This window comes from Balaenoptera acutorostrata, chromosome 2 (genome assembly GCF_949987535.1).
Source record: "Balaenoptera acutorostrata chromosome 2, mBalAcu1.1, whole genome shotgun sequence".
NCBI lineage: Eukaryota > Metazoa > Chordata > Mammalia > Artiodactyla > Balaenopteridae > Balaenoptera > Balaenoptera acutorostrata.
The window spans coordinates 143,026,616-143,048,557 of record NC_080065.1 but is presented as its reverse complement, the minus strand read 5'-3'; the positions used below and the strand labels follow the sequence as shown (position 1 = coordinate 143,048,557).

General features: G+C 39.4%; 1 protein-coding gene across 8 annotated transcripts in view; it reads left to right on the top strand.

Moving 5' to 3' along the window:
• Window positions 1–21,942, top strand: part of EBF1 (EBF transcription factor 1) — a 399,213-nt gene that overhangs the window by 342,286 nt on the left and 34,985 nt on the right. The gene's annotated exons all lie outside the window — the stretch shown is intronic.

Here is a 21,942-nt window from a genome sequence, read left to right as displayed (position 1 = left end):
GACAAGTCTGCTGTTCCCTTGAGTTTCATTCTCTGCCTTTTATTGAATGCCAACTATGTGCAAAGTATGGTGCAAAGGCCCAGGGATCCAAATATGACTCCAGTGCACAGCAAAAATAAATAGAGGGCAGGCTGTGTTGGCACATGATGCCACTCAAACTGATAAAATGCTCTGGTAGAAATCTGGGTAAATGGCCAGGGGGTGGGGGTGGGGTGGGAGGGCAGCCAGCCTGGGAGTCCAGGGAACTGGGGACTGGGAGAAGGTTTTGCCTAGGGGACTGAGGGTGTAGGATTCCTTTCAATTCTAGTCTCCTGCTTCCTCCCCTTGTTATTGAGCTCCAGCATCTCAAAAATGGGCAGTCTTTATATGTGAAAATTATATATTTTAAGAAATTCTGCTCCACCCATCTCCCTCTCTTTATTTTTACCTCTTAGAATATGTTCTACACTATTCCAGAATTTATGTAAAAATGATTTCCTAAGCTCATCGTTTGCATTGCTCCTCCCTGCCTTTATTCCATGCTACTCCCCCGCCCCCGCTGAGAGATTTGAGGGCATTTAGGGTATTTTTCTTTTATTCATCTTGTTAAGGAAAATCCTGAACATTCACTTGCATTCAATTTTGAGTAAGAACAATTACCTGCACTGAAGTGAGTAGAGCTTCCTACCTTCATCCAGTGTCACCCAGACACTTTTTCTTAGAGAGAAATAAGAGCCAAATATCTGGGGATCCTTGTCAGGTAAACAGGATGGTGTTTTTGATCTGATGTCAGATGTGGAAACAAGGCTGAAGTGGGAGGCACAGGTGAGGGAGTTCTTACGGATAAATGTTTGGAAGAATAAATGAGTGAATGAAGAATGTCTCGGCCTTGGTTTGTGAGTAAGCCTTCTCATTTGCTTCCCTCTCAAGATGCCCTTCTGTGGATACCCCTCTAGCTGGCTTTGTGCATTTTTTGAGCATTTCGCTGTGAAATCCTCCCATTTTACTGCATCATCATTTCGATCAGACTATATCATCAGTCAAACACTGGGGAATGAGATACACGTGAGGTCTGTGCACAGTGAAGAGTCATTGCCTGAGGGTTACGTAACTTGATTGCTACAGGTAGGGAATAGCCTCTTTACCAACACATAGATTTATTGACTTCTGGATGGGAAAATTCAGCTTTTATATTTCAAGAGAGTAAATCGTCTCTTGTAAATTGTGATGCCTTCAAAGGACATTTTGGATGGTGAACTTCTGCTAGAGCTTTGTGCAGTAATATGTAAAATATGCAGTTGACCAGAAGTTTGCAGTTTTGACTAATAGGATTATTAGTCAATGAGTAATACTCCAAGTTTGCCAAGTCCCAGTTTATAGCTGGACCTTCATAAGTCAGAACTTGGTGTTCTAACAATCAGAGGCACTCTATACTTGGAACTTTAGCCCCAGATAGAAAAATTTTAGCAAATACTACATTTGGCCCAAAACGAATACCTAGGGGTACAACATTACACCGAGTACTTGTGTTAAGGTTTGATCTGCTTTGTTTATAGGATACAAATAAAGCACAGGTGATCTTTGGTCGTCACAGTATGAAAGTAAACATTTTTGGAAGTAGAAATTGGAGGAAGCCATGGTGGTGCTATTACATAGCATGGGCTCTGGAGCAATTTGATCAACGGAGATTGAGGATTGTGATGAAGCAGTTTATTATCTGAATAATATATTTTGCCTTATACTTAGATATAGTCTACATTGTGGATTAGATGAAAGCAGTGGTCAGTTGAAGGAATCAAAGAATATATTCAACCCAAAGTTTGGCACAAAGGAGAAAAAAACAGCTGGTTGATTGATTTCACTGTTTGCCTTCCAGCTGGTAGTTTTGGTGTGGTAGACACACATCATGGGCTTCCTGTCTTTAACATGCTAGCTCTTGTCCGCTCCCTTGAATACAGAAAGCATGTTGGTCTAACTCTAAGATTCTAGCCAGAACCCAGCAGATGGCTGTAATTTCTTTCTACTAAAAATCTCTTTCCTGTCTTTTGTTCTGTTTCTAGGTGTGCATTCCAATGATTTCGATATTAATTGTTTTCAATATCAGTAGTTCTGTTGTCAGTGCCACTTTTGGAGAGAATAAGATGGTGATGTACACAGCCTTTTCTTATTAAGAGATTTCCTGTTATACAATGCATTAAGGTTGTCGGCTTCTACCCTGTTTCCTTTCATTCTTTCTTTCCTTCCTTTTTAACTTTAGCTTGTTTCACCAGAGGGAGAAAGACTAGCTCAATTGTATTATCCTGTTAGATTGCTTAAACCATGTTTAGATAAAAAATTACTCTACGCTTTTCTTACTACAGTTCATGATTTCCATTTTGTAGGGCATCTTTTCTAAATTTTGTGCTTTATTATTCTTGCGGTGTTGAGCAAGCGAAAACAAACTCTAGTTCATAATTCACTTTAAAGAACATACCCTTTCTTTCTATTTTCTTGTTAAAACCAAATTGTGTGCAATTTGTAGAAAATTGGAACCACATTTTTCACTTAACTTTCCAAAATTAAAATTTATGGGGAAAAAGAAGCAATAAAACAGTTACAATCTGGTCATCTATAATTATCTGTGTGGTTTGAGCAGTTCCACATTTGAAAAAAGTGACACTGAGAACTTATCAAGATTTGACAACCATGGGACCTTTCACTTCTCTTTTGCTGCTTTGGAGCCAAGACCTCCACAAAATGCTAAAAGTTATACTATGAATTTAGAAATTAGATGCATGAAGAGTAACTTTGAAATCCATACAAAACAATAGACAGTGTCTAAAAATAGTTGTTTTCCTCTCTCAGTAATGAAATTTATTACAGTAAAATTGACCGTTCTATACCGTTATTTCGAGTCTTGTCTCTGATTTCAGTTGCTTTGACATTCTCTTGTCATGCACTACCTGGTAGGAAAAAAACCACAGAGCCAGTGAGACATGCTATTTCTATTTATTGGTGCTGCCCTGGCTGTCTTGGTACCTCCACTTCCACTGCTCCTTCTGTCCTTATGGATGCCCCAGGAAAAGGATCCTGGAAGACATTTGAGTGCTGAGCTACAACATTTTTCTCAGAATAAATAGTTTTTTTCATCACCCCGCTCTTTTGATAATGCCATCTCATTGTCTCCGTATTATAACAGTAAAAATAAGTTTTCTAAGAAATTTAACACTTCAACTCTAGTTCTTAATATTTCCCTATGTGGAAATATGCCCATATTTGGACAACTTGATGCAGCCAGGGTGAAGTACTTCATTCACTGGCTGTTTCACTCAGTACACATTTATTTTACACCTATTTAGTTCTGAATCTTATGTTAGAGTCTAAGTATAGAGTAGCAAGCAAAGCTTTACAAACAATACTGGCACATAGTAAGTATTCCATTGAACCTTAGTATCATCACCAACATTCCTAGAAATGGATGATGGACAGATCTTTGGCAAGTATGGAAAAACCATGTAAAACTACTACAGTCCTGAGTACTGACCTTAATTCAACAGAACGTTACACTCCTGCCCCAGATGAGCTTATCAAAACACTTACAAAAACTCAAATGTTTTACATGTATTTTGTCCATTTCTTCCTTTGTAACTGTATTCTGATTAATACAAGTCAAAATTTTATTTTACTTATTTAACAAATAATTTAAGAATTTACACCATGTCATACTGTTCTAAGCGTTTTAAAGATATTAATGCATTTAACCTCCTAACATCTCTATGAGGTAGAGATGTCCTCATTTGACATATAAAGCACTGAGACATGGAGCGATTATGTCATTTTGCAGAGTTACTCAACTGGTAAGCGGAGGAGCTGTAGTCAGACCCAGGCAGTCTGGCTCCAGAATCCATCCCCTTAACTGCTCCGCTGTGCTGTCTTTCAGAAAGACTTCGATATCTATATAGCCATATTCCTTCTTTAAAAATGTGATGACCCCTGAGTGTTCAATACTTACCCAAGTCTGGTAGGACTCTGTAGAAAACTCACCCATAAATGGGTAGATTTTCAAACAGGAGCCAGAACAGATACCCCTGGCATGTGAGGGCTCCCAGATAACCTTGAACCAGGAGTAAACAAAACATGGGTCAAACCTCCCATCCAATGCCAGTTGTCCATCTGTCCATCTTTCTATTATTTGTTTAGTAATTACATTATATATTTATGTAATCATAGTGATAATAGTATATATTATATAGAAATAATGTAAGCTAATTACAGAAAATTTAGGGACTAACAGGATAGGGTAAGAGAAATGAACATTGTCCGATGCCCATCACCCAGAGATAACCACTGCTAACATTTTCATATATTTCTGTCATATTTTTCTATGTGTAACAAATATATATAAACATTTTTTTCATATTTGTGGTTATACTGTGTATGTGTATACACACACAGTTTTATATCCTGTTGTTTTCACATAGCCTACTAAGCATTTTCCCACGCATTACAACTTCTTCATAAACATAGTGTTAAAAGGCTGCATAATCTCCCACAGTGTGGGTTTACTAAATTTATTTATCCATTCCTCTGTTGCTAGATATTTAAGTTGTTTTATATATACTTTAAAAATGATACACTCCTTGTTCTCTCTTCTATCTTTGATGCTTTAAAAACCATTGTCATTTCTGGCAATTAAATTTTCTAATCCCTTTTAAATACTTCAAAACATTGTTTAAGTGGTTCCTTTTTGTAGAAGGTAGAGTTTAAAAAATATTTGAAATGATTTTGTTTTTATTATTTTAGCATTTGTACTCTACGATAATGCTATAAAATATAGAATAGTGGAAATAAAATATGTCTAAGTGTACAAATGAATTTGTGATTAGCCTAGGAAACTATATCTAACCATAATGGGAGCATATTATAAGCTCTTGTATATATTAATACAATCAGCCATACTTTTTAATGTTCAAGTGTTTAATCTATCAGTGTCCCTTCTCTTTTTTATCACCCAGCTGCAAACTGGATTCATTTGGGATAATTACCTGTGGTACTAAATGTATATTATCTGCTCAGTAAGAAAGAGATTGGAGGGAATTCAGAAATCAATAGTAATAAAGTAAACAGAGAGAATGGAATCTATTTCCTCTCTTGGAATTTATTTGGATCCACTCTACTAAAGACAGGGACCCTGTCTAATGGACTTTGGACAGAGGACTACAAATAAGCCCCCCTGGGGCCAGCAATCCTTTAAGAATTGATCTGATATTTCAGTAAATATCCTACTGTTTGAATATTAAAATGTAGGTCTTTAATGACCCCAAGAAAGCTTTGACTTCTGTTGTTTACAGAATTTATGTTAGTTTCTCTTTCAATGTTTATATATCTCCAACTGGGTGTGCCTCTGGTATGCCCACCCTCCCTCTGGCCTTCATAAAACTATTTTTGACAGAGAATTGATGTTGGATTCACTGTGTTATGCTAACCACAATCGTATTGTCCAAAGGGAAATAAAATCCAGGGCCCCATACTGCTGACTATAAAATAAGCTGTCTATAAAGTTTCAGTGTTGGTGTCATCATGAGGAGAGATAATTTAATACTCAGATTGGGACAAGTCAGTGGCACGTCGCCTTCAGCACACACGTGCGAGAGTTAGTTTACCTTGCCCAGACCTCTAAACATTCTGGCAGGCAAATGAAACTCAGAGAATTGGCATGCCCAGCCTTCCTTGTTCACAGTCTAAATCCCAAAGCCAAGAAAATATTCCTGCCACGTAAAGGAAACCCATAACTGCTGTTAATTCAGTGTGTGTTTATCTCCCTCATGTAATACTGTTATTTTGTTTTCTCCAAATCCTAAACTGTCTGGGAGCTTATGGGGTTATGTCACAACTAATGGCATTACTAGCAGGTGTACTAGAACCCTATTTTCACATCATTTCCTACCAAATGTGGATTTCATTGTAGGGTGGTTGGTCTGGGATTCAAATGACCTGATTTGGTACCTTCAATACCAAAGCCCAAGGTCAAGGCTGTGACAAGTCAGGAGTCTCCCTTCTGTGTTCATGGAATTATAGTCATAGTTGATTTTAGAATCGTGGCCAAGGGGAACACGGTCAGATTCTGAGTTTATTTCAAAAGCAAAATCAGGCTTTGTAAAAAGATGGCATTGTGTATTTTGGGAAATGGGTCTTCCTAGTGGTTTCTGACAATTTCATGACATTTAAAAAAAGTGTTGCTAGAGCCCAAATAGTTCCCCATGCAGTAAGAAATATGCTTATATCTCTTACAAAGTCTAATTGTAAATATCTTCATCATCAGAGACATAATCACACACCTCTCTGACTTCAAGAGGCTACACGCTCGGTAAGAGATCCAGCTGGCATAATTCTCCCTCAAGAAACCAGCTGCCCCTGGCACAGAAGGGCAGTTAATCCAGAGTCTCTTCCACGGGTACCTGCCCTGCTACGGGGAGCAACCTAACAAGAGTCTTTTGGGGACACACCTCAAGACCTTGCTTAGATCTTCCTGCCCTGGAGAGAGAAAGAAAAGTGGAACTTTGAAACAGATCAGATATTTCCGGAGAGAAATGTGCAAACAGTTTTTCTTTCCCCCTTCCTTTTATCATTAATACCATCTTTTTACGTCCGCAAGACCATTTGCAAACCTCGTCTTCCCTCGGAGGCACATTTGAAGCCTGCTTAACTGGCATTCCAAGAATGGCAGAGTGGCATTATTTGTGATTCCCTTGCAGCTGACACAGAACAGTGCTGGAAGGATGTCAATTTCGCAAGGGCAGCATTATCCGCTGTTCCCCCTGCTCAGCCCCAGAACGCTCGTTTGCTGGTGAAGACGAGCGCCTTGAGGCTCTCCCTTCTCTCTGCTGTCCCCTCCCCATTCCTGCTGAATCTCACATTCCGGGCAGCACAGCCCGGAGAGTGCCAGCCTCTCGACAAGCCAGAAAGAAGAGATGACACTCTATGAAAATGGGGCATTAATGGTTTGTGAATTCGAAGATAGTTAACTGGTGTGTGCATTCAATTAAGATGAGTTTTTCAGTGAAAAGGCAACCCAGGAGGAGAGAGGCTTCCTTCTCCTTTCTGGGGTATGAGCAGTTAATGAAAAAAGCATATCAGAATTCTACCTGTGTTACCCAGAGCTGCCTCAAGATTCCATACAATTTTCAAGTTCCTTGATTAAGGAAAACTTGCCAGGTGAGATTAAACAAGCTGGAAGGTGGTAATGGAGAAGCGTGTGTCATTTCTCATCTCTTTCATGGGTGACATCACCACCATCACCACCATACATACACCTCACAGAAAATGGTTTTGGGCTTAGGTGTGATCCATTTTGGAAAGTTTCCATTTTTAAACTCACATCTTCCTGGAGTCAGGTCTTTATGTAGCCTATGTGGGTATACATGTATACTTTCAAGTCAAAACCAGATAGTTTTGCTTGAGACATCTTTTATTGTTTGTTTTCTTCCATGGTTCCTTAAAGGCAAGATAACATCATCCCTTCCAATGTATTAGCTAAATGCTTCCACAGGGGCGGTCCAGTGTAAAGGGTGAATAAGTGGGTGGGCACTGGAGACTGCCTAAGTTTGGATCCCGGTTCGCTCTTACTGCTGTAAAATTTGGGCAGGGTCCATCACATCTCTGTCATTCTCAGGGTCTTCCTTTATCTGTAAAAATGGTGATGATAACAGAACAGACTTCATGAGGATGGCTAAGAATTAATGATATTTGACATAGTACTGAGCACAGCTTCTGGTACATTCTCACTATGCATCATTTCCTATGGGCTACAATTATTATCACGTTTCCATTTCAAGTATTTAGGTCAAGTCAGAGCACATTGTTTTTAATTCCAGGGGCCTTTGCAAAACAGACTTTAAGAAAGATTGGCAATGGTTAAAAAAAGAAGGTGGACACTTTGTAGACGTGCTCCATGATACTTTCAAGATCCTGGGAGGCTTCGTTGGCCTTCCTTGCAGTTAGTATTCATTTTATAAAATGGCAGGGCCATTTGGCTTTGAAATGGTCAGTAGTTATAGGAGATGGATCTTTTAATGAGGATGTTGTCTAAAGGGCAGGTTTGGTGTCTTTTTTCATAGATATAACCCAGTCACACTTCTTTTCATTGCCTACCCACCCCTCGCCATCTCAGTTTTCTCATCTGTAAAACAGGAATACCTACCTTTGGGGCCATTGAAGAAAAAAAATAAGTTAAATTTAAAATGCCTAGTACTACTTCTCAGTAAATGATCCTTTTTATTTTAAATCAAGCTTACATGGAGGACTGATGTGGGACCTGGTGTGAATTAGGTTCCAACTTTTGAGCTTTTTCTTTCTGATTCAACTGTTCACTAGCAGTTTGATCTTGCATTGATCAGTTAGGGTCTCCAAGCTTGGTTGTGTTTGCTGTAAAAGGAAGGATCTTTGCAGCAGTAAAGTTCTGAAGTTGATTGAATGGATGTGCTTTTGCCCCTCTACCTGACTGCATCAAGATCAAGTTGTTAATTCCAGACTTAGAAAGGAGACTTAGAAGAATGTATTCTTCCCTAAACGTTGTTTCGGTAGCTTTTGAAAAATGCAATCCAGTATGTTTGATTTTGTTCTTAAAGGGTCACAGTACCTATTGTCCCAATATAATCATAAAAATTTTCCATCTGGGAATAGGTCAGCAGTTTATCAAGCCTAGTCTCTGCCCCTGCAGCTATGCCCCAGCCCTCTGAAAAACCCAGCAACAATACCTGACGCAGTGGCCTCAGGCAAAGTAAATTCCACACATGGTGTTAAATATGTATTTTCATTTCCTCTAAGTTCACCAGCCTCCAGTGGGACAGGCAGATTGCAGAGAGAGAATATGGAAGGGAGGTCAGTTCTTTTCCCTTGTTCTCATTTATTATTCAGTTTAAGCCACCTCATCGCACCCATCAATTTAGACAGAATTGGAAGATTCGGTTTGGAGAATTTCAGTCTCTATTTCCAGTTTGAAGGAAGAGGAGGGTCCAGGGGAGTCAGAGCAAGAACAGCGTCTTCTTGAAACACAAAGTGGCATTTCTGAAGGCTGACAAGGCTGGTGTGACTGCTGTGAGCCTGTGTCCGTCCACTTGGAATGATAGTGTTGTTAGAAGTGGTTTGTGTGGCCACCGGGCCTCCGTTTGGAGATGCCTCCAAACTCATGATGATTTAGTCTCTAAACTTAATCTTTCATCCTCTCCACCCATAGATAGACAAGTTGCCCTGCAAAAAGCTCATACCCATTTCTAACCATCAGCGTACAAGAGTACTTGCATTTCCGTGCGCATTGCTGTCATTGAGAAGTTAACCTATAGAAGTCACTTTCGTTAGTAAAACTTAACCTGCTGTTGCTTTACCAGTGGGCTAATGCTGTCTTCAGCATCCTGTCGGAATGTCTGTTCAAAATGCACAAACCTTAGGAATGTCTGTTCAAAATGCACAAACCTTAGGAGAACCATTTGCAACTCTTAGAGGGCCTAAACAAAGATATTAACAATGTTTTCCCAAGAGCTGGAAATAATGAAAGGCAGCGAGTGAAAACAATCATGATGTCTTTACACATGGACTGTGCCATGGCATCCTTAAAAGTTCTTGTCATAACTGTGGCTAAGGCTCTCCCCCACCCCCTACACCCACCCGCCCACGGTATTTCATGTGGATCGAGGAAGCCTCTCAAGCATTTGGGAGGAGATGTGAAAGATCACAGCCTGAAAGCAGAGGCTGGTTTGTTTCTTCTGCGCATATCGGTGGGTTACCAGTGTTTGCTCACAGATCAACAGCAACAGCCAGAATTTCCTTCACCTCTCGGACAGTGTGGTCCATGTTCCAATTAGACCCCCTTACTTTCTTCTTCACTTGGAGAACAAATTATACCAGCATGGTGATTGCTCTCCCATGAAGTTTCTAAATCCCTTTTCTTGAGGGCCTGAATTCGCATGGGAACCTGGAAGCCTTGAGGTCAGTAATTTAGTGACTGGTCCATTCTCTTTAGCCCTTGAGAATTGCCATGGCATTCCTGGGGTACATTCATTAAAGTGCTTTTAAACAGAGACTTGGTAAAGATATGCAACATAAATATTCTCCTGTGCACCTGGCTTAGGTGGGTAGCTTCAAGCTTCTTGCTCGCTGAAGGTCAGAACCAGTGTCAAATTTACAGCAAACCCACTTATGATGCTGGCTGCTCCCTTTGGTTTTTATCGTCACAGTAGGTTTAACCTGACCAAGAAGTAATTACACCATTATTTTTTATGTGGTGCTTTATTACTTGCTTTTCAAAATTGGATTCCAGCATCTCGTGAGCTAGCAGCAACAAATGTCTGATTGTAACATTCACTGCATCAGGAGATGTGGGGTTATTGCGGAAGTGGCCACGTACCCATCGCCCACACAATAACTGTTACTCCAAAACAAGTGAATTGCTTAACTAAACATCTATTGACTGTAAGTCACCAGGGACCAATATTAAGACCACCGACATCCAAAGGAGAAGATTAAATTCTGGTTACATAAACAAATGTATTTTGTAAATATTCTGTGGCAAGGAGACCCAGTCCTCCTGGCTCACAAGTCCAGACCTAGAGTGGGTTAGAAGCAGTAGCGCCTCACCGGCGTGCTGTGAGGGATCAGCTGGGTTCCATCCACTTCTTAAAAGACAAGCATCAAGATCGGGAGCAGAAAAACTCGACAGCCATGGAAAATCCCATCATCTTCACCCCTCCTACTGTACTAACAGAAATTGGCCAAAGCTAGTGGTGAACTGTCCATCATAGTTTTTGTCTCAGGGCACCTGGAGTTCTACACTTTCCTTTAGGACTGAGGTGACTCCAATCAGGGCTGAGTGTCCTCTCCTCTCTCTTATGCCTCTTGTGATTAGCTAAGCTTCAGTTGGGCAAACAGGTTTGCCGTCATCCCTTACTTACTTGATGTGTTCAGATCTTTGTATTTGGGGGTTATTGAGTGAGACAAAAGAAAACCAGAGCCTCTGGGTTAAAGCATTCACGAGTCTTCATTTTGGAGTGGTCTCCTTTGACAGCTTCTCCCCAGACCTCTCCTGGTTGATTACCCAGCTACACTAGCTAGTGTGGACAATTTTAAGCTCCTCATTTGACTTCAGTGCCATTATTCTCTCCTGATATTCTTTCCACTTTTTTGACCTGCCTTTGTTCTTTTTGTCTCTGAGTCTTTCTCGAACTATTCCTTAACTGTTGGTGTTCCCCATAGCGCTGTCCTTGGTTCTCTTACACCGATGTTTTCAGCTATTACCTATATCTCAGTGTTACCCATAAAATTAACTCCATCCTTGATCTTCTTCCTGAATATCAGTCCTTTATTTCCAACTGCCTACTAAACATTTTCACATGGATATCCTATTGGTATCTAAAATTCAGCATGTCTGAAGTTGAACTCACGAGTTTTCCTCCCATATATAGTTTTCGTCTTCCATTCTTTATCCTGATAAATGGCCACTCTGTTCATCGAGTCAGGTAAATTAGAAATATCAGTCATCCTCCACTTTCTTCTAACCCCTCACATCTACCATGTTGCTAAATTCATGTAATTTCTGTTCTAAAATATCTCTGAAATCTACCTTTTCCTCCTTTTCTCCATGACCACCTCATTATTAGTTGGTCTTTCATTTTCCATTTGGATTATTGTGATAGTTCTGACTTTAAAATCCATCTTTTACTGGACTCCTATGGTTATGCCTTCGAAATATAGATCTAATTGTATCTCTCCTATGATATGGAACACCTTTAATAGCCCCTTGTTACCTACCAGGTAAATTTCTTAGCAAGGCACTCAAGGCCAATACTATTAACTCACAGTTACTCTTCAACACCCTACTCCCAATACATAAGCTATGCTCTTTCCAAACTGGAATATCTAATCTTATCTGAACACGTCATGTCCTTTTATATCTCTGTGCCTTTGCTCTTGCTGTTTCTTTTGCCTCGGATTCTTTTCCCACCCTTTTCAGTAGAAAAATCCTACTTATCCTTATACATCCAGCTCAGATATGACCTCTTTGGTATATGTTTCCTTGGCTCCAGTACAGATAATTATTTTTCCTTCTTCTGTGCAATGTACTATTACTACATTAGTAATGCTATAGTTTTGTATCTTTTTGAGTGGCTGATTATAGGCCTGTCTTCCCTGGCTTATAAACTCCTCAAGGTCCAGGGATTAGGACCCCCTGCTTCCTCTGCAGGGGGCACGGGTTTGATCCCTGGTCAGAGAACTAAGACCCCAAACGCCACGGCATGGCCAATAAATAAATACATAAATCAATAGACTCCTCAAGGGCACATCACAGTGCGTAGGAGGGTTTTCAGGTGGAACCATCTCCAGCTGGAGAAGCATAGGGAACTGGACCTGTGTTGTACTTCTCTTTTTTTTTTTCATTTCCTTTAGCACTTGGCCTCGTATATAGCAAGCGTCCAATCTTACTGAATTAATTAAGCAATGTAAAGCATCTCAAGGCTGGGGAAAAAAATTCCTAGTTTATTTAGGTGTCTCCCACCTGTATTTTGTTCCCATTTTGTCACAAAATGTATATTGTTTTAAAACAGTTATGTCCTATTCCAGACACAGCTCTGTTTCAGAGTAACATTTGAGAATCAGAGGTGGTGGAATTCTTTGAATTGTAATTTCCAGTTAGTGTGAGTAGGGGGAAGAAAGGCTGAACCCCAAGGACAAGTGAAGCATGCCCGATGTTCTCCTATAATACTGCATCCTCACATTGTATTTATCACATTGTTGTAGAATTCTGTTTCTGTCTTTCTGCCCCTCTAGACTCTGGAGTTTCTTGACAGTGGGGAATGTACAAATATGTCTAATTAATCCTGTATTCCCCACATCTTCCCCATTTCTAGCACATGTCAGGTATTCTGTTATTAGTAATTACAACTGCCTATTGAGGATTTATTGTGTGCAAAGCATCATACAAATAGTATCACATCACATCTTCACGTTACATATTAGGAGACTTAAAGAATGTGACTTTTCCAAAAGGCACATAGCTGGTCCAGTGACATAGCCTGGATGATAATCTAGCTCTGTCTTACCCCAAAAGGGTTGGAACAGAGGCAAGAAGTGGGCTGTTAGAGAAATGGAAGTCAGATGAGGGCTGGAGTCGGACATAGTTGGGACAAAGAAAAGAATTAGAATAGACTGCACATAGAGGGGTATACTGGGAGCAAGAAAAGCATTAGAAGAGTACTGCAGGTCCAAATTGTTAGAGACCTATCCTGGAGGCCTCTTGGTTATCCTAACTAGGCTGTTCTAGCAAAGAGGTTAAGAGCAGGGCTTGGGAGGCAGACTGCCTGGGCTCAAATCTCTAGCCTTTCACTCATTAGCTCTGTGGATCGAGGCAAGATGTTTAACTCCTTCAGGCCGCAGTTTCCTTCTCTGTATAACAGGCATAACAATAATACTTCCCTTTGGGGTTTTGGTAAAGATCAGATAGGTTAGTCCATGTAAAGTGCTTGGCACATACTAAGTCCTTAGGAAGTGTTAGCTGATGCTCTTATTATATTAATAGTACGAGAAAATACACAATGAATGAATGCAATGGATTCTCATAGCATCTTCGCATTTAGTTGATTCTACGCTTCTGAGTAGATCCATGTTTCCTAAACTTACGCCCCAAGGTGTCCCTTCAAACATACAGGGGTGATGTGGGGTATTTTAAATTTGAGGGAAACAAGTGATACTTTTAAGTCTGTCAGGTACCAGACAAACTGCTCGTTTGAGGTAGTTCATAGCTCAACATTAGATTGCACTGCGTTCCTTTTGATGGGGTCATAGCTTTGCAAGGCTCAGTTTTTAGCAGTTGCTGTGATTCAAGGAAGTGTCCTGTGAAAATCAACGTGGAATAGAAAAAAGGGCGTTGATGTCCGATCTTACTCCAGGCTTTAAGAAGTTGTACTGTGCTAAACAGGAGCACACATCCCATGAGTAAGTTCTTGTGATTATTTTAGGATGAATTGAAAGTATTATTGTATTATTTTTTCTTTCCATTTCTTTGTAATTTTTTCAAATGGCTGCTAAGTTGTTAGGATACAAATATTAAGGATATAAATATTAAGATGTTAGGATATAAACAATATTAAGCTGTTTGGACCTAAGTAGTTAATTAAACAGAATTGTTGGGCATTTCTTTTGGCTTGAGGGCTCTGTGAAAAGATTACTGAGGCACCCAAGGTACTGTGAACAGAGAAAGTTCAAGAAGCTCTGGAGCAGACAATGAATAGAGATATATTCACAATGTGTGTTAAGGCTATAAAGGGAAGGGTTCCAGTGTCAAACATTCAGGCAGAGGAGACTTTCTGGCTGAGTCGAAGGCTAATGACATGCAGTAAAAATAATCACTTAGGTTGGGTCAATACTGCAGAAGGCTGGCATCATTTATTTTATATCAAATGCTATTTAGGTTGGAGTTCAGGCTGGCAAAAACCTCTAGGCTTATCTGCAAGACCACTGTTAACACTCCACATAGCATGCTTGTTATACGTTCTCTTTTGAGTCCATTAAAATATAACCAAATAAGCAATTAGTCCTCTAATATCTGCCAGTTACAAGTACTTTCCTGTCTTGTTAGGAGAATTAATGGATTATTTGGAATCACTTTCATGTCACTTTTCTTGGGATTTTTTTTCTCCCCTCCCAGTCTATCTGCAGAACTCCGCTGTAACTTCATCATCCAGCTCTTCTGAAACCTGCCCACTGGTTTAGAGGAGACAGCTCTGTGACAGTGGCAGTAGTTTTTTGAGTTGTCACATAAGACCATGATATTAACAATCCCAAGCGGGACCTCGGCCCAGAACTCTGTGCTCGGTTAGCAAAAGGCGCAGAGAAGGGTTTCTCAGCTTTGGAGCCTGATTCGGTGCTCTTCCCTGCTGAGAGCCATAAGATGCTGGTAGCTTGTTCTAGGAGAGTAATAAGTATTGTTGTTTAACAATTGTGTTGTTGAAATTCAGCTCCACTATGTCTGACAGTATTTATCTAAAATACTCTCCCTGGTGCGTGTTCAAGTTCCAGTAAACCGTGTCTTATTGTGCGACCTTTTCATTTTCCAGTGAAAAGGGATCAGCTCGTCAGATAAAAGCTACAAGCCAAAGTACAGGAAAAATGCGTGCTCAGAAAATCCAAGCATGATTGAAAACAAGATGTGTTAAATCAATGCAGTTTATCGCCTGCCTATTCCCGGCAATTGCTGTTCTAAGCTCATTCTGAACACATGCTGGATGATAAAAGTACAGTGTCAAGCACTCGCTGGGGTGGGAACACAAGAAAACATGTTTATCAGACAGGCTGGGTGATTTTACCCCCTTGATAACAGTTATTGTCAAAACTCTTTGGGAAGAAATCTAAAGAACAATTATAGAAAGAATATTACTCTTGTTATATCAGAAGATATGCCAGTAGGGAAGAAAATGATGGATTTATCTTTGAACGTTAAAGAAGAAAGACAGAGTGTGTTGGCCTCCAATACTTAAAACACCATCATCCATTACACAGCGACAGCCATCCTCTTCTCATTCAATTGAGCAAATCTGGCTTTGAAACCTAATCATAAATGATGAATTAAAAAACAAACAAACAAAAAAACTCCAAAATGAAAAAGATTGAAAGGCAAAAAAAAAAAAAAAAAAAAAATTCCTGGAGATATTCAAGCTCCTGTTTGCTTGAGAGATTTAATTTTAGTTTTATACTTGCATCAGATTTGGAAATCTAAATTAAGGATCCTGGAAGGCCAAGCTGTACAGAGCACATCATATGCAGTAACAGGGGCAACTTTTCTCATCAACTTTATCACAATTAGAGAGCAATACAGTTTTCCCTAATTATTGTACATTCACCTACTTCCCATTTTAGATAGAGTATAACCCTCCAGGGCCAAAAGTGGGTCTGTTTAAGAAATGCTCCACTTCTGCCATTGACTCCTCACCAAGGATCTTCTAGAAAATACCAACTGGTTGTGGTATGACATAAGTTGGTTTAATGTATCTCAACAGCATTATGTGTCTCTGTTTCTCAAAAGACAAATCAACTTTTGAGAGCCCAGCTCAGACCTGTAAGGAGAAGTTGATGAGACAGAAAGCACAGTTTCTTGATTATTTGTGGGGCAAGTTTAAAATGCCAGGGTGGCCTTTCCAACAGGTTTGTGCTTGTTGACATGGTAAGCTTTAAGAAATCAGGCCAAGTGATTGTTCCCCCGTTGTGAAGTCAGGAGTCTGGCACAAGGATTCCTCCTAGTGCTGGATTTCTGTTTCACAGATATTTAGTAATAAAAGGTGCCATTTAATTGATTTGCTAGCTGGACTTGTCAATATGCTGCAAATTGAGATTTACCAATATGAAAATAAAATAGTCATCTTGGCATAGTAAGTGAAGCACTGGGTTTTTGTTCTGATTCATGCAGCCAGCTCTTTCTGTGCCTCAGTTTCTCACCTTCCAATTGGGAGTAATAAATTTTGACATTTATGTCAAGGGCATATTGAAAGACTCAGTGGGATAATGTCTATAAAGCACTTTGATATTACTGGGAAGAGTGTCTTATATGACCTCGGGGTATGTTTGAAATGACACTTCTCCAAGTAATCATTGTGATCGTTAACATCTATTAAAAACACACATAGGTCCTTATAACTTAGAGAATAATTGAGTTCAGGATGCACAGTCTTAAAAATTCGTTGTCTTTTGCAGATGCCTTTAAAAGTAACCTGTCAACATGTAAATTGGTATAAATTTTAGGAAGGATAGTTAAAAAATATATGTATCCAAAGTCTTGAAATGTACATATTTTTTATCTAAGAATTTCTCCTGAAAATTTTGAGGAAAAAACACATCCCCATTAACAGGGGATTTGTTGCATAAGTTACGGCCATCCATATAATTGCAATATGCTACAACCATTAAAAAGAATGAGGTGGATATAAATATGTATATAATCTATATTTATATAAAACAGTATTGTAAGAATGCCCGAAAGCCTACATATTAATATAAATAGTGATTATATATGAGTATATATATATTATGCGGCTTTTTTCCTTCTTTGTGTTTCTTTTGTATTTTTTTTTACAATAAGAGTATATTCCTTTTAGACTTAGAAACACAGTAAAGCTACTTCCATTTTGAAAAACAAAAGCGAGTCACTCTTAATTCTTGCTTCCTGCTCTTGATTGCTTTTGCTTCTGGAAGAGTTATTAATTTCCTAACATACGCAAGTCCTTTGCATTCCAGGTGGCGGTCCTCAGGGTCTTCCATCTCTTTCTCCCAGAGCCCCTGTATTTTTTCCATCCTGGGCTCTGATCTACTTTGCAGATCTCTTTGTCTCTTCAGTCTTTCCCTTGCAGGCTCTGTAAAGAGAACGTAGCCGCACAAGCCAACAATACCTCTGACGGCACCTTCGGTAGAGAGAGATATTACGTCCTTCGCTTGATTTTTGAATCTTAGTGTTGTTGCTCCACGTCAAGAGGTTTGAAAACTACAAATAAGAGATCAGAGCATGTTGAAAGCCAGTTTGGAAATGTTCCTTTGGCTCCTGTATTGGTAAATTCTGCCCGTGTTGGCTTCATCCTGACACCCTTCTGGTTCAGTTATAGCTTTCTGCAGTTCAGTGAGCCTCTTCCCGAAGCTCTCCTGAACCTCCTTCCTGAGGCAGGGTGCCAGGCTGTGAAAGCATTTCACACCGAAAGCAGGGGCTCTGCTTGCAAGGGACTTGGTGTTAGGTTTCTTAGGGAAGTGTATCCCTTCCAGGAAGAGAGGACCCGGGATACCATGTGTGCACTAAACAGCTAGGCGAGGAATGAAACATCCAAATGGCTGGAAATGCAACACATTTCTTCCTTGACCATATTTCTGGCTCTTGTGTAGGTTTCTGGTTGATTTTGCGGTTTATACCTTTTAAAGTCAGTCTTAAAGATAGGTTCGTGAAGATAACTTGCTGTTTTATTGTTTACCTCTGGTTGTTAATTTAGTGACTGAGGGGAAAATAGGGCCATTATGGAACAAAAAGACTGCCTAACACATATGTAATAACTCTTATGCCCAGAATGGATCTGCCTTGAAGGGAAATGCTCTGCTGTATTCCTTTAGTTCAAATATAGAATAGTCACCAGGGAAGCTTGGAGACCCAGGTGCTGGTTTTATCATTGCCTTTGCTATGAGGCTTTATTTATTACTTGGCATAGAGTCTAGATATTTGTTTGGACATTAAATGGCAGTAGAATATAAATATTACCTTTCTAATATCTGCATTTCTTTTTATTTCCAGTCAAAATGACATCATGTCACATAACCATTAAAAAAAAGGAAATTAAAACCCCAGAAATATGTTAAAGCGCTGCAGTGAATCACTGGCACCCAAACCACTTTTCCCCTGATGTTTGGGAACACAACTGTCCTGCCTTTCATTTCCATTGTTTCCAGGGATAAGTATTCCAGAAGTTAAGGAGGACCGAGGAGTGTTTTCTCTAAAAGGCAACTCTGAAAAGAGAAAAATCAGTTCTCATAACTGAGAATGCATTTGTCTTGACTACATGGTTTTAATTTGCAAATAAATCCCCTTAAAGAGAATTTTCTTTCTTTGATGTGTTTGTGGATAAAAAAAAAAAAAAAGAAGAAGACGACGACTAAAGGCATGAAAAGGCCACAATTCACATATACATTTGGTAAGGATTTACCCATTACCAGATGTTTTGAATGAATTTTATAATCTTGTCATTATTAGTAGTACATAAAATCTAGTTGTATTATTCTAAATTTTCTTTGCATATAGCATTTCATGCTGCATGAACATTTGGACACTGTAAATAGCTTTGTATAACCAGAGTTCTTCTGTCTTGACCAGAACCTTGGTTGAAGCCCAAAGGGGAAGGGCTCTGCATAGACTGGTTCTGTATGGAAAGTTACTGGTTTCCTTTAGGGGAGTCTGAGATTGTGAGACTGGGTGGGAACCCAAAGCCATTTATAAGCTGACCCCACACAAGGCCACATGAAGTGGTTTGATGTTTTTTTTTAAATATTTAATTAACTTTTCCCTTTTGAAAAGTAATGACTTTGATACAGCTGAGCCTGCCCCACGCATGGGTCCCCTACTTCCTCCCTATACCCATTCCCCAGTATCCTATCATAGCTGTGAGAGGACCCTCCTGAAATCTCAGCTGATACGTCTGCCCTACAAGCCTGCTCCTGTGTAGAAGCATTTCATCTTGCCTTTTGTGCATTTATAGGAAAGTTTCGGACCTCCTGTAGGATATGTACACAGCTCCATGAGGTCCTACTGAGCTTACTCAGCTAATATGCATCTACCTCTAAGTTTGAAGAGGACAGTGCGGGACATCTTGAGTGCAAATCTTTGTGGCTCCCCAGTAGCCTGATCACTCTATAAATCCACGTGGTCCTGTGAAGTGTAGTGTGAGCTTAGTGTCAGAGAAGAGGAGCAGTGGTGGTCACCCACCGTCTGACCATCAGGGAGGCAAGAGAATGGATTGCTGAGCGGGAGGGAAGCCTGGCCATGGGAGCTGGAACCAGGTTCCAACTCTACAATCCTAGTAGTTCATTTCTGAGGTGAGATTATGTACACCTCTCAGAAAGTTTATTTTTAAGGGCTTATGTGATGTAAAACAGTGAATTCCTACCAGTGCCATCTGAACACTTGGTAGGCACTAGAAATGATTATTGAGTCAATGGACAGTTTATTATCTTGTGGAATTAATGCCCTCACTGGTCCCATTTTAGTATGCTGATTAAAAAACTGAGGCTTTGCTTCTTTGGGATTATGGATTTTGCTAAACCTCTGAGCCTCCCTTATTCCGTTACCACCCCTAACTGGTTTAGGAGAACACCCTCTCAAACCCTGTTGAAAGTGTGGGTCAGGTGCTTGGAAGTAGGGTGACACGAGGAGCTCTCATCATTGCATTCCTTTTGCAGTTTACAGTTTCATCTGTTTTTTCTTTTTACAACCTAAGATACTCATGCTTTATTTGTGGTTAATTATGTGCAGTTAAATTTTTTTCTTTCTCTCCTGGATTCTCGGAATTGTCTCAAGTTTTAGGGGGAAAAACTTGACTAGTCCCACTTCTTCTTCTGGTGCCCCCTGAGCCCTGTGCTTGAATACAATGAGGTCACTTTGTTGAAGGATTAACTTTATATTACATTCTTGCAGAGTAGATGTATGTCCCTAAGGTACGACTACCCCCACTGATGAAAATAAATATGCCATTCTTTATGATTCCTCCCCGTTACTCTCTCTGTTGATTTTCAGAGAGTTTATGAATAGTCACATATTTATACAACTGGCCAAACGTATACTACTTATTTTTCTTATGGTCTGTAATAACCTAGGCAATGTTATTAAAGGGTATACAGACCCTTTTTCAGGCAAAGTTTCTTATGTCATTACTTTATACAAGCAGGTCAGATTCCATCTTGGAAACACTCTCTTGCTCTTAACCTTTTTCTCTGATTATAAAAGTAATATATGTTCATTGTGGAAAATGTAGACAATGCACAGCATAAAGAGAAGGAAGAAAAGCACTTCAAGACTCACTTCTTAGAAATAACTACTGTTAGGCAGTTTATACACAGAAACCTTTTCTTTATTCTCTGTATATGTTCATTTAAAAAAAAAAAGTAACCATATTGCACATGTGCTCTTGTAATCTGCTTCTTGACATAGCAATATATTTTATACCAGTAAATTTTTTTCCCTATTTTTTTTTCCAAAAGCGTTGCTTTTGAGGACTGCATCATATTCCTATGGGTGTGCCGTAATTTAACCATCCCCCTCCCTAGACAGTTAATCTGTTTTCAGGGTTTTTTTTTTTTTAAAGTAACAATCTCTATCAGATGGCCCCTCTCACTCAATAATTGGTTTAGTTTTTTTCTTTAGTCACTGCAATCAGAGAAATCATCAGGCACCTCTGAATTTAAGACAACGAACTTTGCTTGCATATCTTTAGTGTTATCTTTGTTTACAGCACTAGACAATGCCATTGTAATATTCAATATGTAGATCGAGGGCAGGTTAATATATTAAAAAATACGAGTGTAGAGCAAATCATAAAGGCATGGGCAATAAATTAAAAGCCTTTGTCCCTCTACTGAAATATTTCCTCTCACATAGCATACTTCCATAGACTAGATGCTTATTTTTCTTTGAATAATGAGTTTAATATATCTAATTCAATTACTCTTTCTGGCAGCAGAATGACTTCTCCTCAGCTCTTTAGCTATTAGTTCCATATGATATTTGAATCAGTTCTTTTAATTGTGGATACTGAATGTCAGTCATTCTTTTGTGAGTTGTTCCTATGGTCAGAGAAACATATCCTCCCCCCAATACATCAGTCATTCAATTAACAACCATGGGTTTCTTGACACAGTAGGAATTAATTCATTATGCAAACAACTGAAGCGGTGGGTCAACAAGTCAAGTTTTATTGGTGACTTACACTGAAAAATAAAACCAAGAATTAGAATTTTCAGGATGCTGAATCATATCTTCAAGTGTTAAAATGATACATTTAATTGCCTAAAGCTATTTTTATGGTTAAACATCTTTGTTGGCAATTAGCATTATGGGTGGCGGATAGATGTGATATACAGCTTAGCCTGGGTGCCCATTCCTGTCACTCTCGGGCATTTCTTTATTAAATACTGGGATTTTATGAGTCACAGCTTCCCTGTGTAAAGAATTGTATGGCTTTTTCTCTACAAGTCTAATTTGAGAAAAAAGAATTTTTCTCAAGGGTTTACAAAGTAATTCATAAAATGGGAGGAACAATAAATATTGTGCCTTAACTCATGTACCACTAGAGAGAGATTTGGTACACCTGGGTGTAATTTTAGTTAATTTCCACAAGAGACAGGTTGAAAGTTTACCCTTTGGAAGGGGGTGGGGAGAAGGTGGGGGAAATGGCTAAACCTCATATTTGCAAAAATGATTAC